Source organism: Haemorhous mexicanus, chromosome 2, assembly GCF_027477595.1.
Source record: "Haemorhous mexicanus isolate bHaeMex1 chromosome 2, bHaeMex1.pri, whole genome shotgun sequence".
Taxonomy (NCBI): domain Eukaryota; kingdom Metazoa; phylum Chordata; class Aves; order Passeriformes; family Fringillidae; genus Haemorhous; species Haemorhous mexicanus.
In genome coordinates this window covers 63,094,953-63,114,208 of record NC_082342.1, presented here as the reverse complement: position 1 = coordinate 63,114,208, position 19,256 = coordinate 63,094,953, and positions in this window count along the sequence as shown.

Here is a 19,256-nt window from a genome sequence, read left to right as displayed (position 1 = left end):
CCAGATTGGTCAAGCATGACTTGCTCTTACTTAAGCCAGTTTGGTTGTCTCAGATCACATTCTTGTCTTGCATATGCCCCAGCATTGCTTCCATGAGGGTCCTATCCTAACACAGCAAGTTACAAAAGTGTTATACAAAGATGGCCATTTCTTTAACATGTAAGATCTAAATGCTCTCATCTAGCTAGTCTCTCCTTGTTGATGATTATGATTCTTCCTTGTATGATACTGTACTTTTAGACTTTAGTGTCTTACGTGTGTTCATGCCCACACAGATAAAGAAGCAACAAGCAACTGAAAAGGACTCATCAGAGGTTTATAACTTAGAAACCAGTTAATTCCCTCTCTATTAGAGTAAATTTATTAATGTAAAGAAAAAGACAGCATAAGAGAGCAGGGACAGCTCTAGACTAATCATTGCTGCTCATATGGCAATATCCTGCTATTCAAAGATATTGCCATAGTCTTGTAGGTAGAATAGAATTACTTTTTTGCCTGATCCAAGATCTTACCCTAGCCACAGCCTCATACGTCTGCTGCATCTGGTTTTGGGCTCATTGTAGCAAGCTGTACATCGGCATCCCTTGAAACTTTTCACATGGTGGTTAAGTAGTGGTGATACAAATAAAATACTTTATTTGGGACACCATGGTGGAGGGGATGGCTGTAAAACAGCTGCATGGCAAGAGAAATTAATCCATTTCATAGAGACCTACTCACAGGCTAAAAATATCTTACTTAGGTAAGACATATAGCCTCTATTCTGCCACTCCTCTGTTCTGCCACCCTTCTGCCTAGAGATTTGAAAAACCCCTCAAAGAGTAATGTAGTTGGTTAAAAAAGAAGCAATTAATATTTTGTAGGAGTAACACCATTGGCTTTAACTGTTCCTTTTCCTCATCTGTAGAGGATTTCTTGTTTTGGCTTTTCTCAAAATTCTCTAAAACTTTTCGATATTTCTTCAGCCAGAGATCAACGCCTCTGTATCAGTTTTCCCTAAGCAGAAGTGTCAGAGTCTGAATGCAATTATGGAGACAGCCATTAAAGAATAAAGAAGAAAATGCAAGGGAAAAATCCCAACAAATCAAAGCCAATTTAGGCCTAATTTATATGTTGCTTTCAATGTTCACAGAAATGTAGCAAACTAGAGGAAAATAATTCTTTTTTCTTTTTGTTTCTTTAGTCATGAGTGTAGCTGTGTAGGAGAATACCATGTCAAGGTTTTGCTTTTCCAACTTGAAATTGTACTAAAGGTTAAGCAGAGATAAAGAAAAAAATAAAATTAAAAAAAACCAAAATAAACCCCAAAAAACCCCAAACAAAACAAAACAAAAAAATCACAAACAAAAGGAAAAGAGAAGCATAGACAGGGGAAAAAAAAATTTAGATCAGGAGAAAATGAAAAGTTACAAGGCAGCTGCTTTCAAAGACATAAAGGAGGAGCAGCAGAGGTACAACTGAGAGAAGTAGAATCCAAAGACTCATGAAGACAAAGGCAATAACAATGGTCATGGCTTCAGGCTCATCCCTTTTCCACAGTTTTAATAATCTAACATCTCTGGAGTATATATCCATCATCTTTCAGTACCTCCAAGACAGTCCACCAGTGAACACTGAGGGAACTAGTGTTTTACTGAGGAAATAAATGCAGTATATAAAAAATTTAAACCTACGTTTTGCTATTTAGGATATACAGTAAATGATTGGAGTTTATTAATTAATCTGGGCTTTCATAAACCACCAATGTATTTGAGCAGATTTTTTTCACTCTTTTTTAGAAGAATAAGTAGCATGCAGACATTTTAATAACCTCATGTCTCAAGTTTATATATTTCTAGTACCTACAAGAGGCATGCTTCATCTGTCGACCACTCAATTTTCTTACTTGAAGGATAGTAAGCTATTTAAACAGAAGGGAAAAAAATGTATGATGAGAAATAAAGAGGTTGTTCTATTTTTAAGAACTTAGCCTGCATCTCCTGGTTTTACTTGTTAAATGTTCTCATCCGTGATAAAATTATAGGCTACCTGCTGTCAAGCAGAAATGAAGATCATATGAGTAAGTATAACCAGGTAAAATGAAACCAGGCAGCTGATCTGATTCTTGCATCTTCATAGCTTATAGGATTAAAGCATAAAAAGCAGAAAAGTACAGGGATCACAGTTGTACAGATCAATCTTCACTTGGGATTGTTACTTTGACATGATCCAAGTAAATTCCTTTTAAGATGTAAGGATGTGGATGCCACTTATGGTGATTAAGTGTAATCTAGTTTGATTCAATATATTACAATATAACTTTCTTTCCAGGTTCTTTTCTGAAGATTCAGGAAATTTTACACTTGCATGTTTCTGCTCACTGGGAACCTCTTTCTAGAAACTTATTAAAGCAATAAATTGAGTGGGGGAGAAAGGTTCCCAGTTTTCCTTCTTCAAAAGTATCAGACAAATGTTATTATAAATAAATTTAAATATTCTGCATCTCTTACGTCTGACCTACTGAGAAGGTTATAAAGTCCTACACCTAGTTTGTCTTTCTAAAGGCTTGACATCTCCTCTTGACTAGACTCCCACAAGCATGGCTGGTAAGTCAATATGAAATTGTCCCAAACCCAGATAGCATCAAAACAAATCTCTTTGAGCTTTTCCTCTGAGGTGAGAACATTAAAATGACTGACAAAGTTTAGAATATAAAATTTAGTTTAAAAAATGAAATTAACTAATACCATATTATTTTTAAATAAAGGAACCACAGGATGACATATATTATAAATAGAAAATAGAAACAATAATATAAATATAAATAATTTATTAAGAAATCTTTCTCAGAGAAACCTTTAAGCAAAGCTGGTTACCTGGAACCTTATATAAAGCTTATATAAATACCCAAATTTCTCAGCAGGGGATAAATTAGAATGTAAGATTAGACAGTTTGTTAGGAAGTGGGCTGTTATGCCATGACTTTTCCCTTTTTCCAGTAGAAAAAGTAGTATGGTCTTTTCTCTAAGGCTCTGATGGCCATAGTGCTCAGCTTGCACTAATGAAAACTGTCTACAAAGAAGAAAAAATTAAAGATCCCATATTATTGCACTTAGCATGACTGATCAAATAAGATACATGAATTTACCCTTTGCAAATTGCACTGTACTTATAAATTCGATTGAAGACTGTGGTGAACAGTTTGTGAATTATATCATGATTAATAGAAACTGGGAAATTTCAATCCATGCTCTTGCCAGAGATATGAAATTGTGTGTGCAGTCGAATATGGCTGCCTGGCTGAAGTCTTGACACTCAGGCAAATAAATGAGTCTGGCAAGCATCTGGCCACTGCCTTTGCAAAGAAGCCTGCACATGTCTTTGCAAGTGAAATTACTTGCAAGAAAAGCACGTAAAATCTGTTTATTAGCTCATAAATTTGTACTCTCCCTTTCTCCCCCCACCTAAGTCAGGGAGATACACAGATAGATTTAAGCTGGGGAGGCTTACATCCTTCTCTTTAAGTTCTGAGTTTTCTAAGTCTGTCTAGTAGGAAGTACCCTCCAGGCTGCTCCCTGTTTCAGTCTGCGACTTAATCATATTACTTTGTTGAGAAAATGATAATATTTAGGGCATCTCCTTGCACTGAAAATCCCCACTCTAATGTTTGAGTGTTTTCCAAATAATATCAGCAATGTAAGCTCACACACCCCATGAAATCTCTTTCTCTCATTTTAAGACAAAATTCTGCTTGGGGTAAGTGAGAAGAGAGCATAAAAGACAAAGAACACAAAAGAAAAAGGAGTACTGTCAATGCTTTTTCTCAATTACAATCAAAGTCCAGCTGTATCTCACTTCCCCTATTGTTAATCTTTGGTCAGTCTCTGAGTCCTTTCTCCCCCTGCAGACTTATTCTTTCTTAACTCTCACTTCTTTGTCTCCTTTAAGTCTTAACACTTTATAGCTGGAAGCTTTTTCCTCATGGCCTCTCCCCTTGATATCACTCCATTACATGAGTCCCGCACTGGCTTCTGACTTCCTTCCACAATCAACCTTGAAATCCTTTTTCTTGTCTTCAAGATCCTATTCCTGCCTATTTCTCTCTCATCTCTCTCTTATTTTGATGCCTGTGTGTATCTTATGTTCTTTCAACCCAGAAGCATGACTTTCTCTAACTCAGCTGTGAAATCTGTGCTGAAATATCATACACACATCCCCCAAATTTCAGCTTCTGGGCTATGGTAGAGAACACACAAAAATAAAGGAAAAAAAATGCAATCCTCAACACTGCTGTAATCAAACTTCAGATAAAAATATGTACTAATTGGCTTTATCATAATAAAATTGAATAGAGCTCCTGGCAGTATTTTAACTTCAAGATAGCAAACCACATAAAAGTAGTGATGGCAAAGACTAGGAGACTGAAACCCACTATTGTTTGTCAGCATATAGACCTTCCTCTCAAGCAAGCTTAATTCTGCATCACAGCTCCCACATCAGTTATTTTCTGAAGTTATTTCCTAAAATTAATGAAAATGGGACCAATGCCAAGCTCATCATTCCCACTGGATCATTAAGAAACAAAAGGCTTCTCCTATCTTTGGGACCTGTTGAGGTGGTCTTTGGCCTGGATTAGATATTTATTTTCCTGCCAGATCAGAAAGACACCCACAAAACCACTCAGTGAAGCTGCAGAAAAATCACGTATCTTTACAGAAAGTAGTAGGGACACCCCCAGAATTAAAGCAACAGGGCATGAAAAAGATTAAACAGAAAATACGGGCTTTTAAAAATATATTTGAAGAGGACACATTACTAAAAGTACTTCCTCTAAAAACAATAAATCATTTTGATTTCCTGTTCAAAATCTGGGAGAAGGTGGAGCTAATAAAACTTCGGTTTTTGAAATTCCAGCCTGTAAACAATCTAATCTGAAATTCAAGTGCCCCATACAAGCCTTCCCAAAATCTCCATGGGCATCAGGAGAGTGAGGATGTAATATCGGCCATTGATGGAAATACCACCAAAAACAAATGTTTTGTCCAAGATATTGAAGATACAAACCTTGACGTTGGTAAAGTCAGCAACAAAGTAACCATGAATTTTTCAAGGGCCACAATTTCAAATGAATTTTTGCAAGAAATGTGACCGTGAAGACAAGCAAATTGTCAGAATTTTGCACTAAACATAGTATATATATATATTCTCAGGCATGTTCATACACAAATTTCTTTCAACATTTGAAGAGCTAAAAATATACAGAGGAAGTAGAAAGGTGATACATGAAAACAATTTAAAAGTCTCATAACTCTATGTCTGTTCTACTATATACTTTCAAATCTCAGTAATAAACTATGGTGAAACAACCCAGACTTTTAAAATTAATATTTTCCATTTATTCTTCTTTTTTGCTGTTTAGCCCCCTAAAGCTGCCTTTCTTTGGAAAGGACTTTGAGGTCTTGCTGAAAAGCACTGTGTTCTATTTTATTTTTTTTCAGCAAAAACTGGAAAAAACACATACAGGTAAATCTTAAAAGCCTTCTTCAGCGAAAGGTTGACCCTGAAGCCAAAGGCCATTTTAAATGGAATAAAAGGTTTTTAAACAAGCCCATGAATATTGATCAACTCTCTTTACAAACCCCTTGTAGTGAAGAAGGGCCAATATGCTGCCTTGTTTGGTGCTAATACAGCTCTGTCCAAAATGCAGGAGTAACACAGGTAGGTGATAAGGGATTGCACAGCCTAACAGACAAAGTGATGAAGTCCTCTTATATTTCCATTGTTTCATCTCTATCCAAGCAATGGATGGCCGAATAAGAGCCTTCAGCATGCTGGTGTCCTGGCAAGGGAAGCTTTCTTCCCAGGGCAGTAGGAAGGCACACCTCACTCTGACAATCTGACTTTGCTAGGACCTTTCTGCAGCTGGGCATGACGTGCCTGCTGCTGTGTGCTTCCTCAGGCACCTGGAGAAGGAAGCAGACCAGACCTTTCATAAACATTGCTGTCCTTATTGCCCAACCTGAAGCAGAAAGCAACACCCAGAAAACAGCCTGGTCCCAAGCTGTCCCTGGAATGTTCAGTCATCATGTGTGTGGTAGAGGCAGCTGAACCTGGGAGCTGGACAGCTCTGGGGTCCCACACTGTGTACCTGGGTCCACTCCATTCCCTCTACTAACACTACCCTTAAAAATGGGAAATATTTGTATGAGGATATTTATCTTCAAGGGCAGACTCAGAGATCTGCTTTCTTGAAATTAATGTACCTGTAGTAATTAACAACTTTTGCTGCTATTGAACTCTAGTGGGATGGAATTGTAAGCCTGAAAAGATTTTAGATGTCATTACCAATCCCTTGCGTCGTCATTCTTTCAGTTACTCATTGACACACTCTTTCAAGAAAACACACTTGCAGGAATAATTGAACTGTGCCTTACACTCAAATTCAATACAACTTTTCCTTCAGTTGCTTTTTGTAATTCATGTCAAGGAAAGATTCAAACAAGTTAAGAATACAGAAAATTTCTTTTTGTTTCAGAATTGAAGAGACTAATACCTCAAAATGATCTGCTGCAGCACTTCATGAAAATCAGATTTCAGTTGTCCTTGAGAAGAAGATGGAATTGGAAATGTTGATAGTAGAAATTTATAATAAACTGCTTTGGAAACAAATGTGACAGCATTTTAATGAAAAGGAGTAAGCCTAGAAAACTCAGGTTGTGTTTTCAACGTCTCTGAAGCTTCCAAATGAGATATTTGCTGCCTCAATAACAAATGCAAGACCTACACTTTGCAAAGAAAATGTAACAAGTAAAAAATTATGATTGACCTGACAAAAATCAGGAGGCAAAATCATAAACTGCTTATGCAGAGAACTTATCCCACAATGCAAGAACAATGCAAGTTTTTCACCATCACATATTTCTTTTTCTTGTTTTATTTTTTTTAATATTTGTTGTTTTGTTTTCCTTATTTCCCCCTTGAACTTTAGCTCTTATGGACAGAGACTTTTGTTCCATTCCTGTATGATCAGTGTCCTGTTCATTAGAGACATGGTATAACATCGCAGATTTTAAATGCTTCTGACAGAACAAAAGAGAACCTATAAAACTTACACAGCCTGGAAGTTATTGTGTTGATGTTCCATGCAATGAAGAGACTCTGCTGATTTCATCATCCCTGTTGCAAACCTTTCAACCTGTATGAGATATGTGTCCATTTTGTATTACTGCTATTATTGCAAATTTTCTTGTTTTACTCCCTTGTAGTCATTGTTACTATTGTTGCTACTACTACCGAGATTATTATCCATGTGTTTAATATTATTGATGGTATTTGTCTTAAATCAGTTAACAAATTAGTGAGCTAATAATTGTTTTAGATACTGCTTTAAAAAAAGTAGTAGAAAAAAATTTCTAAAATTAACTTAAAGCCAAACAAACCATAAAAGGATCAAAAGTTCAGTTAATGCCTCACTGTCTATGAATGCCTTTATTTATACGAATTGTGATTCTCTGGACAAAAGAGATGGCAATATATTTGGGTCTTACTGGTCCAGAAAAGAGAACAGAGAAGAAAAGGAGGGAAAGGATGAAATATGAGCTAGAAAGCCATATATGAAATGCTAAAAAGACAATCAAATCTTACATAGCTATTACTGACCTTGTTTTACCTCTGATTTTCTCTTGAAAGTAATGAAAACAAATCCTTTTCCATGAGATGCAGTTTCATAATTTGCAAAGGCCACAACTCTCAGGATAGATAGTGCTAAGGATCTTCTCAAAACATAACTCAGGTTTTGTCCATTTGAACATTTAATTGTATAAACCTCCTATTCTGACCTGATATTCACAGTATTAGGAAATATGAATTCAAAACATTAATGAAGTTAAGAAAAAGAAAAACAACAGTAACTACAATGGTTTTTGAGAAAGTAAATATTTATCTCAGAGAGTGATTCATACTTGGATGATCTCTGTAATGACACAACTATTGCTTAAAAAAGCAGTAATAAGTGTATTTAAAAACTTAAACTGACAATGCATAAATACTTTAATAACCACTTCTACATTACAAAACTGAGTAGAATCAGAGTACAGCATATGAAAAACACTGCATCAAGATATCTGTAGTGGGTTGATCATCACTGGACATGAAGTGCCCACCAAAGCTTCTCTATCAGTCCCCTCCTCAGCTGGGCTCATGGAAGGAGATAAGGACATCACTGGTGAAACAGACCTGACATGAGGAAATTTGTTTAATTTACTAGCAATGAATTCAGAGTAGGGTGATGAGAAATAAAAACTACATCTTAAACACCTTCCCCCTATCATTCTCTTCTTCCTGGGTTTCCTTCAACTTCACTCTCAATTTGTCTACCCTTGTCTGCCCCAGTGGCACAGGGGGTTGGAAAAGGGGATTGCAATCAGTTCATCACACATTGTCTTAGCTGCTCCTTCCTCAGGGGAGGGCTCCTCACTCTCTTCCCCTGCTCCAGTGTGGCGTCCCTCCCATGGAAGACAGTTCTACATGAATTTCCCCAATGTGTTTCCCACTGTCTGCAGTTTTTCACAAACCACTTCATCATGGGTGCCTTCCACAGGGTCATAATTCCTTCCAGCACACCTGCTCCTGTGTGAACTCCTCTCTGCATGGGTCCACAGGTGCTTCCAGGAGCCTGCTCAAGCACAAGCTTCCATGAGGTCTCCTTTGAGCATCTACCTGCTATGGTGTGGTGGATCCTCCACAGGCTGCAGGTGGATCCTTGCTTTCTATGGACATCCATGGGATGCAGGGGAACAGCCAGACTCACTGTGATCTGCGCCAAGGCCTGCAGGGGAATCTCAACTCCAGCAACCTGGAGCACCTCCTCTCTCCCCTTCCTCACTGATCTTGGTGACCTCAGGGATATTTCTCTCATGTGTTCTCACACCTCTTTTCTGGCTGCTCCATTTTGCCACAAGATTTTCCCCCCTTTTCTTATCATTTTCCCATTTGTTCTTCCAGAGGTATTACCAACATTGCTTGGCCTTGGCCAGCAGTGAGCTCTTTCTTGGAGTCAACTGGCATTGACTCTGTTGAACATGAGGGAAGCTTCTGGCAGCTCCTCACAGAAGCCATGTCTTAGCTCCCTGTGCTACCAAACACCTTGTTATGAAAAGCCAATGCAATATCTCTGAAATGAATGCATGAGAACAGCATAGCCACTGATTGTTCTTGCTTGAAAAATAGTGAGTTATTTGCCAAGAAGTAAAAGAAAAGCTAATATTTTCTTCTCAAGTGCTTGATTATATAGAGCTGGCAGAGATGGTACAAAGTCAAAAGTAATGTCTTTTTTGAAGAGCTAAATTTTTTTTCACATATTTATTCCTCATAATTTTGCCTGGCTGTATGTGTGCACAACTGAGCTCACCTACACTACCTAACAAAGTTCCCACAATCATTCCTCATTCCTTACAGCCTTATGGGAAACTTTTGACATTAAATTATATAAATAATGAATTAAGAAATCATTGACACAAGTAAGAGTAGCTGGTAAGGAAGCAAATAAAGGAATCCCACTCTGAGTATTTTATTAGCAAAAAAAAAAAAAAAAAAGAAGACAACGAAAAACACTCCATCTAACACTTGACATCAGAGAATTGTTACCTTTGATCTTAAATTTTAACTTTTAACACATTTGAATCACATTTTAAAAATAATTTTGCTAAGGCAAATCCTGAGGATCCTGATTTCCCTTAGCTAAGGGATCCTGAAATGCTTGTGTATGTCAAAAAGCTCTGCATTGGCCTGAGTCTTGCTCAAGTAATTAGTTGCCTATACACAGACAGATCTTTCTCCAGACTTTGTGTGAACATTGCCCTTCTGCTTTCCTGCTCTGTCAACACACATTTTTTGTCTACAGTCACTGGTCTCCAACCTATTGAGAGCCACTCACCAAACTCTAGACCTTTGCCCACATGAGGTAATCTCACTTGCTACACTCCCTCACATATTGTTCCTTTGTCACTTTTGAAGCACGCTGCCAACAACACAATATGAGTAATAAACATCAGAGTGCACTCTTGCATCTCTCAGTTACCACCTCTTGGTTCATTTCACTGTCACCTTACAAAACCAATAAATTAAAACCAACAAAAACAAGACAAATCCCTAAAACCTAGAACTAGACATAATCTTTTTTTTTTCTTTTTTTCTCAGTCTTCTGAAACAGAAAAACGATTTATCAACCCTTCAAGTAATTTCTGTGGGTCAAGAAAACATCAATGAAAACTGTGTCCACCAGAGGAAGCCATATGTGTCATATATATACTCCTATAAACCATTGTTTCTGCACAAATTAAAGATAAATGAACAGTGAGTTATCCCATAATATTTTTTTCACTGAGTTACTGTAATTCATGTTAATATTTAATGATAATTTCCCTCATGTCTGGTTAGCAAAGGAAACCATTTTGGGCTGCCCACAATTTGCCTGTGCTTCCAGAGTGGAGTGAAAAAGGTAATGCAGTGATACTGAATCCCTGTATCAGTGGCTGATTTAACTAAAAGGATTAACACAATAGTAAAAGTTCTGAAGAAGGCAGGCACTATGGCAATTTAAATCTTTCAACCCACAAATACACAGGTGAGGGAAAAACATCTCTTGTTCTAGGGAATATAGAAACAATAAAAGAAACACCATCTATTCCCAAGCTCCACTTGACTTCCATTAGAAAAACTGAAAGTTGAGAAACATATATCATCTATCAGTATCTCCAAAAACACTTTGCATCTGTGTACTTATCAATGCTAATGTAATTGTGCAGGAATTACTGAAGTTAGAGATAAAAGTGTTGAGAATTTCCAGTAAAGGAGCTTTTAATCAAGATGTTTAATATCTTAGAGAAGGTTGTTGATTTTTTTTTTTTTAATGAAAATAACTTTCATTTTCTATCCAAGCAAGAAAAAAGAAGGAGTAGAGTAAAAAAAGTTTGCAAAATTGCTCTAAATTTGCTACAAATATAACTGTATCTTTACGACTAGAAACAAATTTTTAAAAATGAGATGTCCTTTTGTCCCTGCATATTATGGAAAGTAAGAAAATGTGAAGTAATTTTTAACCATCCTGTGTACTCCATATTTCTAACACTACCAGTCTTTATAATGAATATCTTTTTTTCCTTTCAAATGATAGAGAAATAATGTGTGCTCAATATTTACAATGCACTATAGCCTTGCACACTAAATTTACTTGCATATTCACCACTAATATCATCCATGAAACTGAAAAGTTGACCAATCAATGAACGACCTTATGGTGTATAATCCATAATTTGACAACAGTGAATATCTGTGACAAAATCTGAAAGTGAAATTCACTGTTAGTGAATTATTGAGAGTCTCTACTCCAATGTATAGTTAAAGATGCATTCACAGCAGTCAGTGTATGAAACTTAAAGCCATCAAATGTGGCCAAGAAAACTACCAGGCTTCATCAAGGGCTTCAGAGAGGTGAATTTTTTTTTTCAGTGAAGATTGAAGAAGCCAAGATCTCACATCTTCCTGTTTATTCTCTAATACAGCCAAATTTTAAAACTTCTACAGGGAAAATCTTTCTTTCCTGCTTACTTCACCCTAGTTTTTGACAATTTCAGGACTTAAACTTCTCATCAAATACTACCAATCATTTGGGGTGCATCAAAATGCTGAGCAGTGGATGCTGACATTATCCCTTCAATTTTGTGCTGCAGAAGTGCATCTCATCAGACAAGATATTTCTATTATTTAGATGAAGTTTGTGCACTGAGTCCAGCTGGGAAGGCCTGCCAGTTAAGGTGGAGGAATATAAAAGTGCTCTAGCATATATCATGTTTCATGGTGAGATGAAATGCAGCTTTGGAAACAGATTTGACATTTGAGATTTCCCTGTGTTGGAAAGGTAGAATTTGTTGCAGACATGAAAATGCTCAGTATGTGCATCTGGAGGAAGCTGTGCACAGTTCTTGCAAGCACCCCTGGCAGCTGATAATGGAGAGCTGTTGGCAGTGTTTAGAGAGGCAGATGCTTACCTGTGCTCCTACAGTGTGCAGTCTTGGCTTGATGACAAGGTGAGAAGAAGGACAAGCCATCACAGAGTGGGGGCAATTGGCAGCTGGTACCCTGTTGGGGAAGGGTAAACGGGTCACCTAGGGCTTCTTACTCATCTGTAGCAGAGTCATCAATCTGTGCCAGAAATGTGTGCTTTTCAGGAGATAAAGCAATTCCTTATAGAGGAGAATGGACAGAAATTAAAAAGTTAATATTTTAATGAGAATTAAAAAAATTGTTTGCAGCTTAACCTGTGATATATTGCAGACTGATAAATATCTTCTCTACCATAAAATTACATCCAGGCTTATCTGTATACTAAATAAATGCAGGGCTTGTTGAGACAAGTAGCAGGTGTCGCACTGGCAGTGTTCAATGTCAACTGGATGCTACTGAAACTCTGTAGGGGCACTCCCCTAAAAAGTGCTGCTTCGTATCTTTCTCTTGTTCAAGCTTCAGGGCAGGTTCTCTTATTTCCCCATCTTATGAAAACAGATTATAGTTCATGAGTTGTTAATCATGACTCACTGATAATGTGGAAGGTCAAAACCAAGAATGAGTACAGTTAGCCAGAAAACAATCAATCAATTTACACACAAAGGAACCCCAAACAAAAACCAAGAAAAAACAAATAGAACACCTGAACCCTTTCATCTTATCAGTGTGATTTTATGTTATCTTGCTGTGGTTGGGTGTACTTCCATCAAAGGCACCGCAGCAGAACATGATATTCTGAAGTTGAAAGATCAGTGGCAAAGAACATACAAGCATATTTAGTTCATACTTAGTCAGCTAATTTATTCAGGAGTTCATTGCCAATTTTAAGAGTGGCAAAAAGATTTTTTAAAACAATTGTAAAAACTATGAGTACTAAATATTGAAGTATCTTATGATTTACATTTATTTAAAACTCAATGATAGTGGAAACTTAAGGCAAGAAGGACACATGAGGTATCACTTTTCTTGTCCTTGGCTGAAGATGAAACCACCTCAGGCACTGGTATTCAACATGTGTTTAAATTTGAGAATGGCCAATCATGGATAGTGAGACAGATGTCACTTGAATAAATTAACAAAGAGCCAGAGATGCACGGGTTGCATAACATGTGACAGCACAAAGACCATTCCTTTCCCATATCCATAGGATTATTTCATACCCTCCTGACTGGAAAAAGGGGTCCAGATATTTTCTTGTTCAGACTTTCAGTCAGAATAACCCAGATCTCTATGACTTTACAAAACCTGTTCCAGTGAGAAACTCAGTCAATTATAGGAAATGTTAATGATAATCAAAAATTACAGGTCTTGTAGTTTTTTGGACATCTACTCCAGATTTTCCAAGTGATCCTCAGAGGTTTTATTTCCATTTAGCCAGTGTCTTTCTATAACCATTATTTTTTATTTTTTTCCCTTTCCATGGTAATAACTCACTGAATGAGTCAAAGCTAGCTTTGATCAAAATGATGAGGTATTCATCACTCGTGAAAATGACTTAACCCCATAATAATACCTAACACAGAACCCAAAAAGCACTAAAGCTGAGAAAGTTTTTCTACAGACTCCTGCCTCATTTTCCCTTAATAAGTTTTGATCAACTTCTTCCTCTTACACTATTTGAAAGAAAGCTTAGACTGTAATGTTACAAAGGCTGCATCTAGAAATGTACCTAAGACTGTCTAATGGAATTGCAGCAAACAGGCAAACATGTGGAGGGGTGTCTTTCTTGTTTATGTTCCAGAACACCCAATGACATTACAAGAAAAGGGTTAGCAGAGGAATATATATTTTTTCTTACTTTGAATAAGTGCAAAAATAGGTTCCTATGTTTGGGAAGATCAACCTCGACATTTATACAAAGAAGAAATTCATACATCCAAAGAAGAAATAAAAAATATTTCAATGCATAATATGTTCAAGGAATTCCTGAAAGGGAGATGTTTGCATTCAATCCATTATATTATTTTTTATTTGGCATAGCTGTTCTCTTATTAATTTTCTCCACCTCTCAATGCTCAGTCCACATCATGTAAGTGTTTTCTGGACAGTTTTAGAATTTTAAAGTGGGCACAACAATGTCAATCATCTCTTCTAAAAATGCAGTCATTTTTTGTAACTTCAAAAATTTACCATTTCTTCATTAAACATATTCCTTGTAATGACCAACACTTCTCTAAACTGCATTCTCCTACTTTAAGATTTGGAAGAGGAGAAAAAACAAAGGAAAATAAACCCACAGGTTGTTAACAATCATGGAAAAGGAGCATCAGGTTTCACTGAAGAATTGTTCCTCTTCATCGTTACACTAATATCTCATCTGTAATATTTCATATTAGTTCTTTCAAGCTTATAGAGATCAGGTAGCTTCCAGACTATAGGCATATGCCATAGCCATCTCAGATTCCTGATGCCCCTAAACCTCTTGTTGAGATTCAGTACAAGTCTGGGTGTAAGACAACCATGATTTTTAAAATGAGAGAGCTATTCAACATCGTTAGTATTTTCAACAAATTTCACATTCTGTTTCAAGTTACCTTCTAATATGCAAAGTGAAAAGTGTCAGTATTTTTGAGGGGCATTCATGTGTCCAAACCATAAGGGTAGATATGTGTGCAGTGCCCTCACATAAGCCAGCCTTTCTTGCTAATTACTGCACTATGTCTGATCTCAAAATCATATACCTCTTGTCTTACAACACTGGTTATGACATGAAACAGGACTACTGTGGCTTGGCTTTTCACTACCACACATGAAATACCTCTATAATTAATTAGTGTTGTTATAGCAACACCTTTTATGACATTGCTTGACACTCAAGGGAGGGAGTGACACAGGGGTGAACTGTATGAGAAATCATGTAATCATGTAGTAAATTTCATTCTTGAACTCCCTGACTACATTTTTTTTCTTTTTTTTTTTTTTTTTCCAGAATGATTTTCCTCCTCAAATTTGTTCCCTGCTGTACTGAAGCCATTGAGAAGTCAAATCTCAATGCTAACCTTGTATCGGTCTTGCTCATGTGAATCTTGGGAGAAGCAAGCTAAAACCTGCTGTCAAAAAGTACAAACATAGGATGTCTTTTATTTCAAAGTAGTTGCTTTTCATATTATTTTTGTTTCCAGTGATTACACTCAAGGATAGAAAGTTCTTGCTGTATTTCACTGTCAGTAATGGATATCACCCACTTAAATGGACAGTATTAAAGAGGTTTTCTTTGAAAATAGAGCTTCTGTCCCAGAAAAAGCTCTCCACTATGCATCACTTGCTGCTATGGAAAACTTTTTAACCCTCATTAATTATTAAAAGTAACTAAAACATTGAATTAAAAAAAAAGAAAAAAAGAAAAAAATGTTGAAGGACAGGCTTCATACCAGTTTTGTCCCATCCTTTTATTGATGAATGATACACAACACTGAGCTTTTGCTTTTAGCTGTCAAGCAGAGCTTTGTGTAAGGGAACATTCTCCAGCTACCATGACTCTGCATGTCTATTACTGGGGTGAAAAAACCCCCAATATATACATGAATGATCTCTCCAACGTGGTAAAAGCCTCAGCAGTGACTCATCTGTAGGTGCAGATCTGTTGGGACACAACAGGCTCCTGTCACCACAACTCAGGTGAGTTGCCCAAAAGTTTGCTGCTAACACAGCAGCTTATACACTGCTAGAACAGGCAGTGCCTGTACTGCCCCATTGTCTCTCTCTTCCCCACATCCCACCACAAAGACACAGTTTACCAGATTGTTCTTTCTTTCCTCCTGGAGCCAACACATTCATGCAGCAGATATTGCCAGTTCTTTGATCAAGATGAGCAATGTGGATGTTGCTCATCTTCTCTAAAAAAGAGGTGTGAGGAGCTCCTGCTGCTGCATCTGCAGCATGGAGCCCTCTGGGCCTCATTCTGTGGTGCTCTTGTGCCATTTGGGAGACAATACAGCAAAATGAGAGATGAAAGACATCCTAAAACAAATGGCCATTAAGAGTAAAAAAAATCCAATGTTTTGCTATACATTAATTTCATGCATTATAAATAATTAACGCTGTTGCTGTGTTGTTTTTTATTACCATTATTATTATTACTAAATATTATATTTAATACAAAAGTATCTTATTTCATAAGGGATAAGGTAAAAGAAGTATATATCTCGTAGTTCACATTGTAGAAGCAAATGCTTATAAGTTCTCAAGTGATTTTTTGAAACTAATTCCTCATGTCATTAAAATCTTAAAAAAAAAAAGAAGGTGCCACTTCAATGCTTAAGAGAGAGCAAAAATAAGCTTGTTTCTTCAGAGAAATCAACTGTGAGGCCAGGAAAGTCTAATCCAAAATGTTAAACAATTTCTTGAAATCAGGGATTCGTACTCATGGCAACTGTTAGTCTGTAGTTTCTTTAATTCCTTCTTTCTAGCCAAATGAATTCAAGTCTGAATTTTGGCACAGCTTCTACATAGAAAATGATAAGGTGATCTTCCCACCTGGTATGCTATCTAGTGATGTAAATCTGCTTCACTAAGCTGAGAAATGGAAATACAAAGCCTGTAAGGGACAATGGGGATCAAAGCAGCCTAATGAAATTTCTGATCAGCATATAAAAACTAAGAGTTTCTTTCTCTTCCACCAGTGATTCAAAGGAAAGTGGAAAGCGTTAAATAACAAGACAGTTTGAAAGATGTCAGTTCTGTGTCTTCTGTATTATGCATATTCTGAGATTGTCTCCAAAAACCAGCTCCAGAGGGATATAGACAGAGGAATATCTAATTTCTGCATCTCAAGAAAACTCAAATGCTGAACTAAAGTGTGTGAGGATTTAGGAACCTCTGGGTATGTATTTCTAGTCTCCAGAAAACTTTGCATTTGATTAACAACATGCCTACAGAGATTGTTCAGGGCTTTTCTGTACCATACTCTTCCTTACAGGTATCTGCAGAGGAAGTCCCACTTCACATTACTCAGTAATTTTTTTAATATGGCTGGTAGGCACTTTTGAAAATTTCATGTTATATGTCAAAAGCTGACAAGAAAAGAAAAAAAAAAAAGAATTGAATGGAAGTGGAAAGGCAAACTAACAAATTTGTTTAGCAAAAATGTCTCATTGCTCTTTTGTTCTACCTTCCACAGTTTTGCTGCAAATGGAATTACTATAAGCGGGGCTGAGATCCTGATTACATTTGATATTCAAATGGACATCAGTTATTATCTTTCTGTATCAATATTGCATTCACCAGTGTGTTGTCACCATAAATGCTGACAAAGATGTCTTCTGGAAACTCAATTAGAAAACTACAGATCTATCACAATAATACCATAAAAATAAATTCCTGTTCTAGTCTGAACTTCCTTTCTCCAGAGGGAAAAAAAAAGTATACAATGATGCAAGCTGCCATTTTTTTTTCCTTAGGTTGTATTAAAATTTTTCAATTAAAATTAGCCTTTTTAAATATTCTGTAAATACTACATAGTATAGGAGATGTCAATGGCAAATATTCTTTTGAATGCCACTAAATACTAAAATGGAGAGTAACTGACATGCCTGTGATCCCTTGAAATGTGAGAATAAGTACGTAGGGGAGCACCACAGATAAGAAGAAATGGCAAACATGATGATAGGAGTTGTAGCTTAGCTGGCCAATTTTCTTACTTCCCCAAAAAATTGATATAAATGATTATGTATTTACGAAAAATTGTAAGCTTGGCATATCACTATGACACGGAAATACGTGTATCAATGTTTTAAGTTAAAAGAAAAATCCACAAACAAACAAACCAAAACAAAAAAACCCAAACAAAACAAACAAAAAAAACAACAAACCAGACAACAAAATAAATTTAAAAATAATAAATGAAAACATGAAAACTGAAGTACTTCTGATTTGAACTTTGTCAATAAAGCACACATTGATTCCAGACAGTGGAGGTAGGGTTTTGTGCCTGAGAGGAAAAAATCTATATTTTCCTTTAAAGTTCATTTTAAGCTGTATTTTAACTCTTAATTTTAATTTTTTTCTTCAAAAGAATCTTCATGTGTACATTACTAAAAAAAAGCAAACTGGTGGGGTATTTTGTACAGTTTGTTCCTTGAGCTTATCTACTTCAACAAAACAAATAAAGCATCAGGAGTTAAAGATTCCTACATAAAGATGAGTTTGTCTGAAATAATTCACAACAACAAGCAGTACAGAAACAGGACTTTATGTGACATAGGCATTTCAAGTTTGAAAATGAGTGATGTTGCTTTTAATGAGATAAAGGGAAGATCTTCCATTGCTTCTCTTAGAACGCACCATTAAAAATTTACAGGGATTAAGGTCACCTGCAGCTGACAGGTTCCATCCTCATGACTTCCTACAAAGCAAAGAGAAGATGGTCACCTCTGCAGAGAACGCTGTTCTCAACACCTGAGCCTTTTGTCCTTGGTCTCCATAGCATTAGTGGGGTCCACCTCTCTTATGGCTCACTCTGGGAAGAGTGCTTTCAAAGTTTCTCAAATGTTCCTACTCTTTTCCATTTGAGGCTTTTTTGCATTTTAGATTCTGAAGCTGAAACAATATTCTTATCCAAGGTCAGCAAGTCCACTGTTGAACTGTTCTTGGTCTAATTATAACATCTTCCAAATTTCTTGAAAGAGCAGTATCCTTTCTTCATTCCTTATAATTTCTTTGGTGGAAAAGAAGGAAATCAATGTCAGTATAATGGTTGAATAAACATACAGCTAGATTATTTTTAAACATTTGGAAAGAGAAACCCTGCTTCATATGTAAGGTTATAAAAAGTACTGAAAATAGTATGTGAATTTTGATATTCTTGTTTTCTTCTCAAAAGTCAGAAAGAAAGCTTCTCAGTCTTCAAGAAGGAATAAATGAGGTGTATGCTCAAAAAAAAAGTTTGCAAAGATTTGGTTTCATTGTGAGTATCTGAAAGATTTTGAAAGGGCCAAATTCACATAATGAATAATCCTATTAAATTAATACCTGAAACCAAATAGAAATATACCTGGCTATTACTATGCTACTATATTCCCACAGTATTCTGTTACCAGCCCAAACTGAACAGAAGACTTCATCAGGTAGCAAAACTTTGGACCACTCTCTGAGGCAGTTGCCTGCCAAGTGGGACATGTGCACTCCTTGGGGTGTGCAAGACAATCCAATGGGGTGAGGGAACAAAGGGGATTTTGCACCATTAATAAGTCAAATTAATTAAAATTTTAAAACCA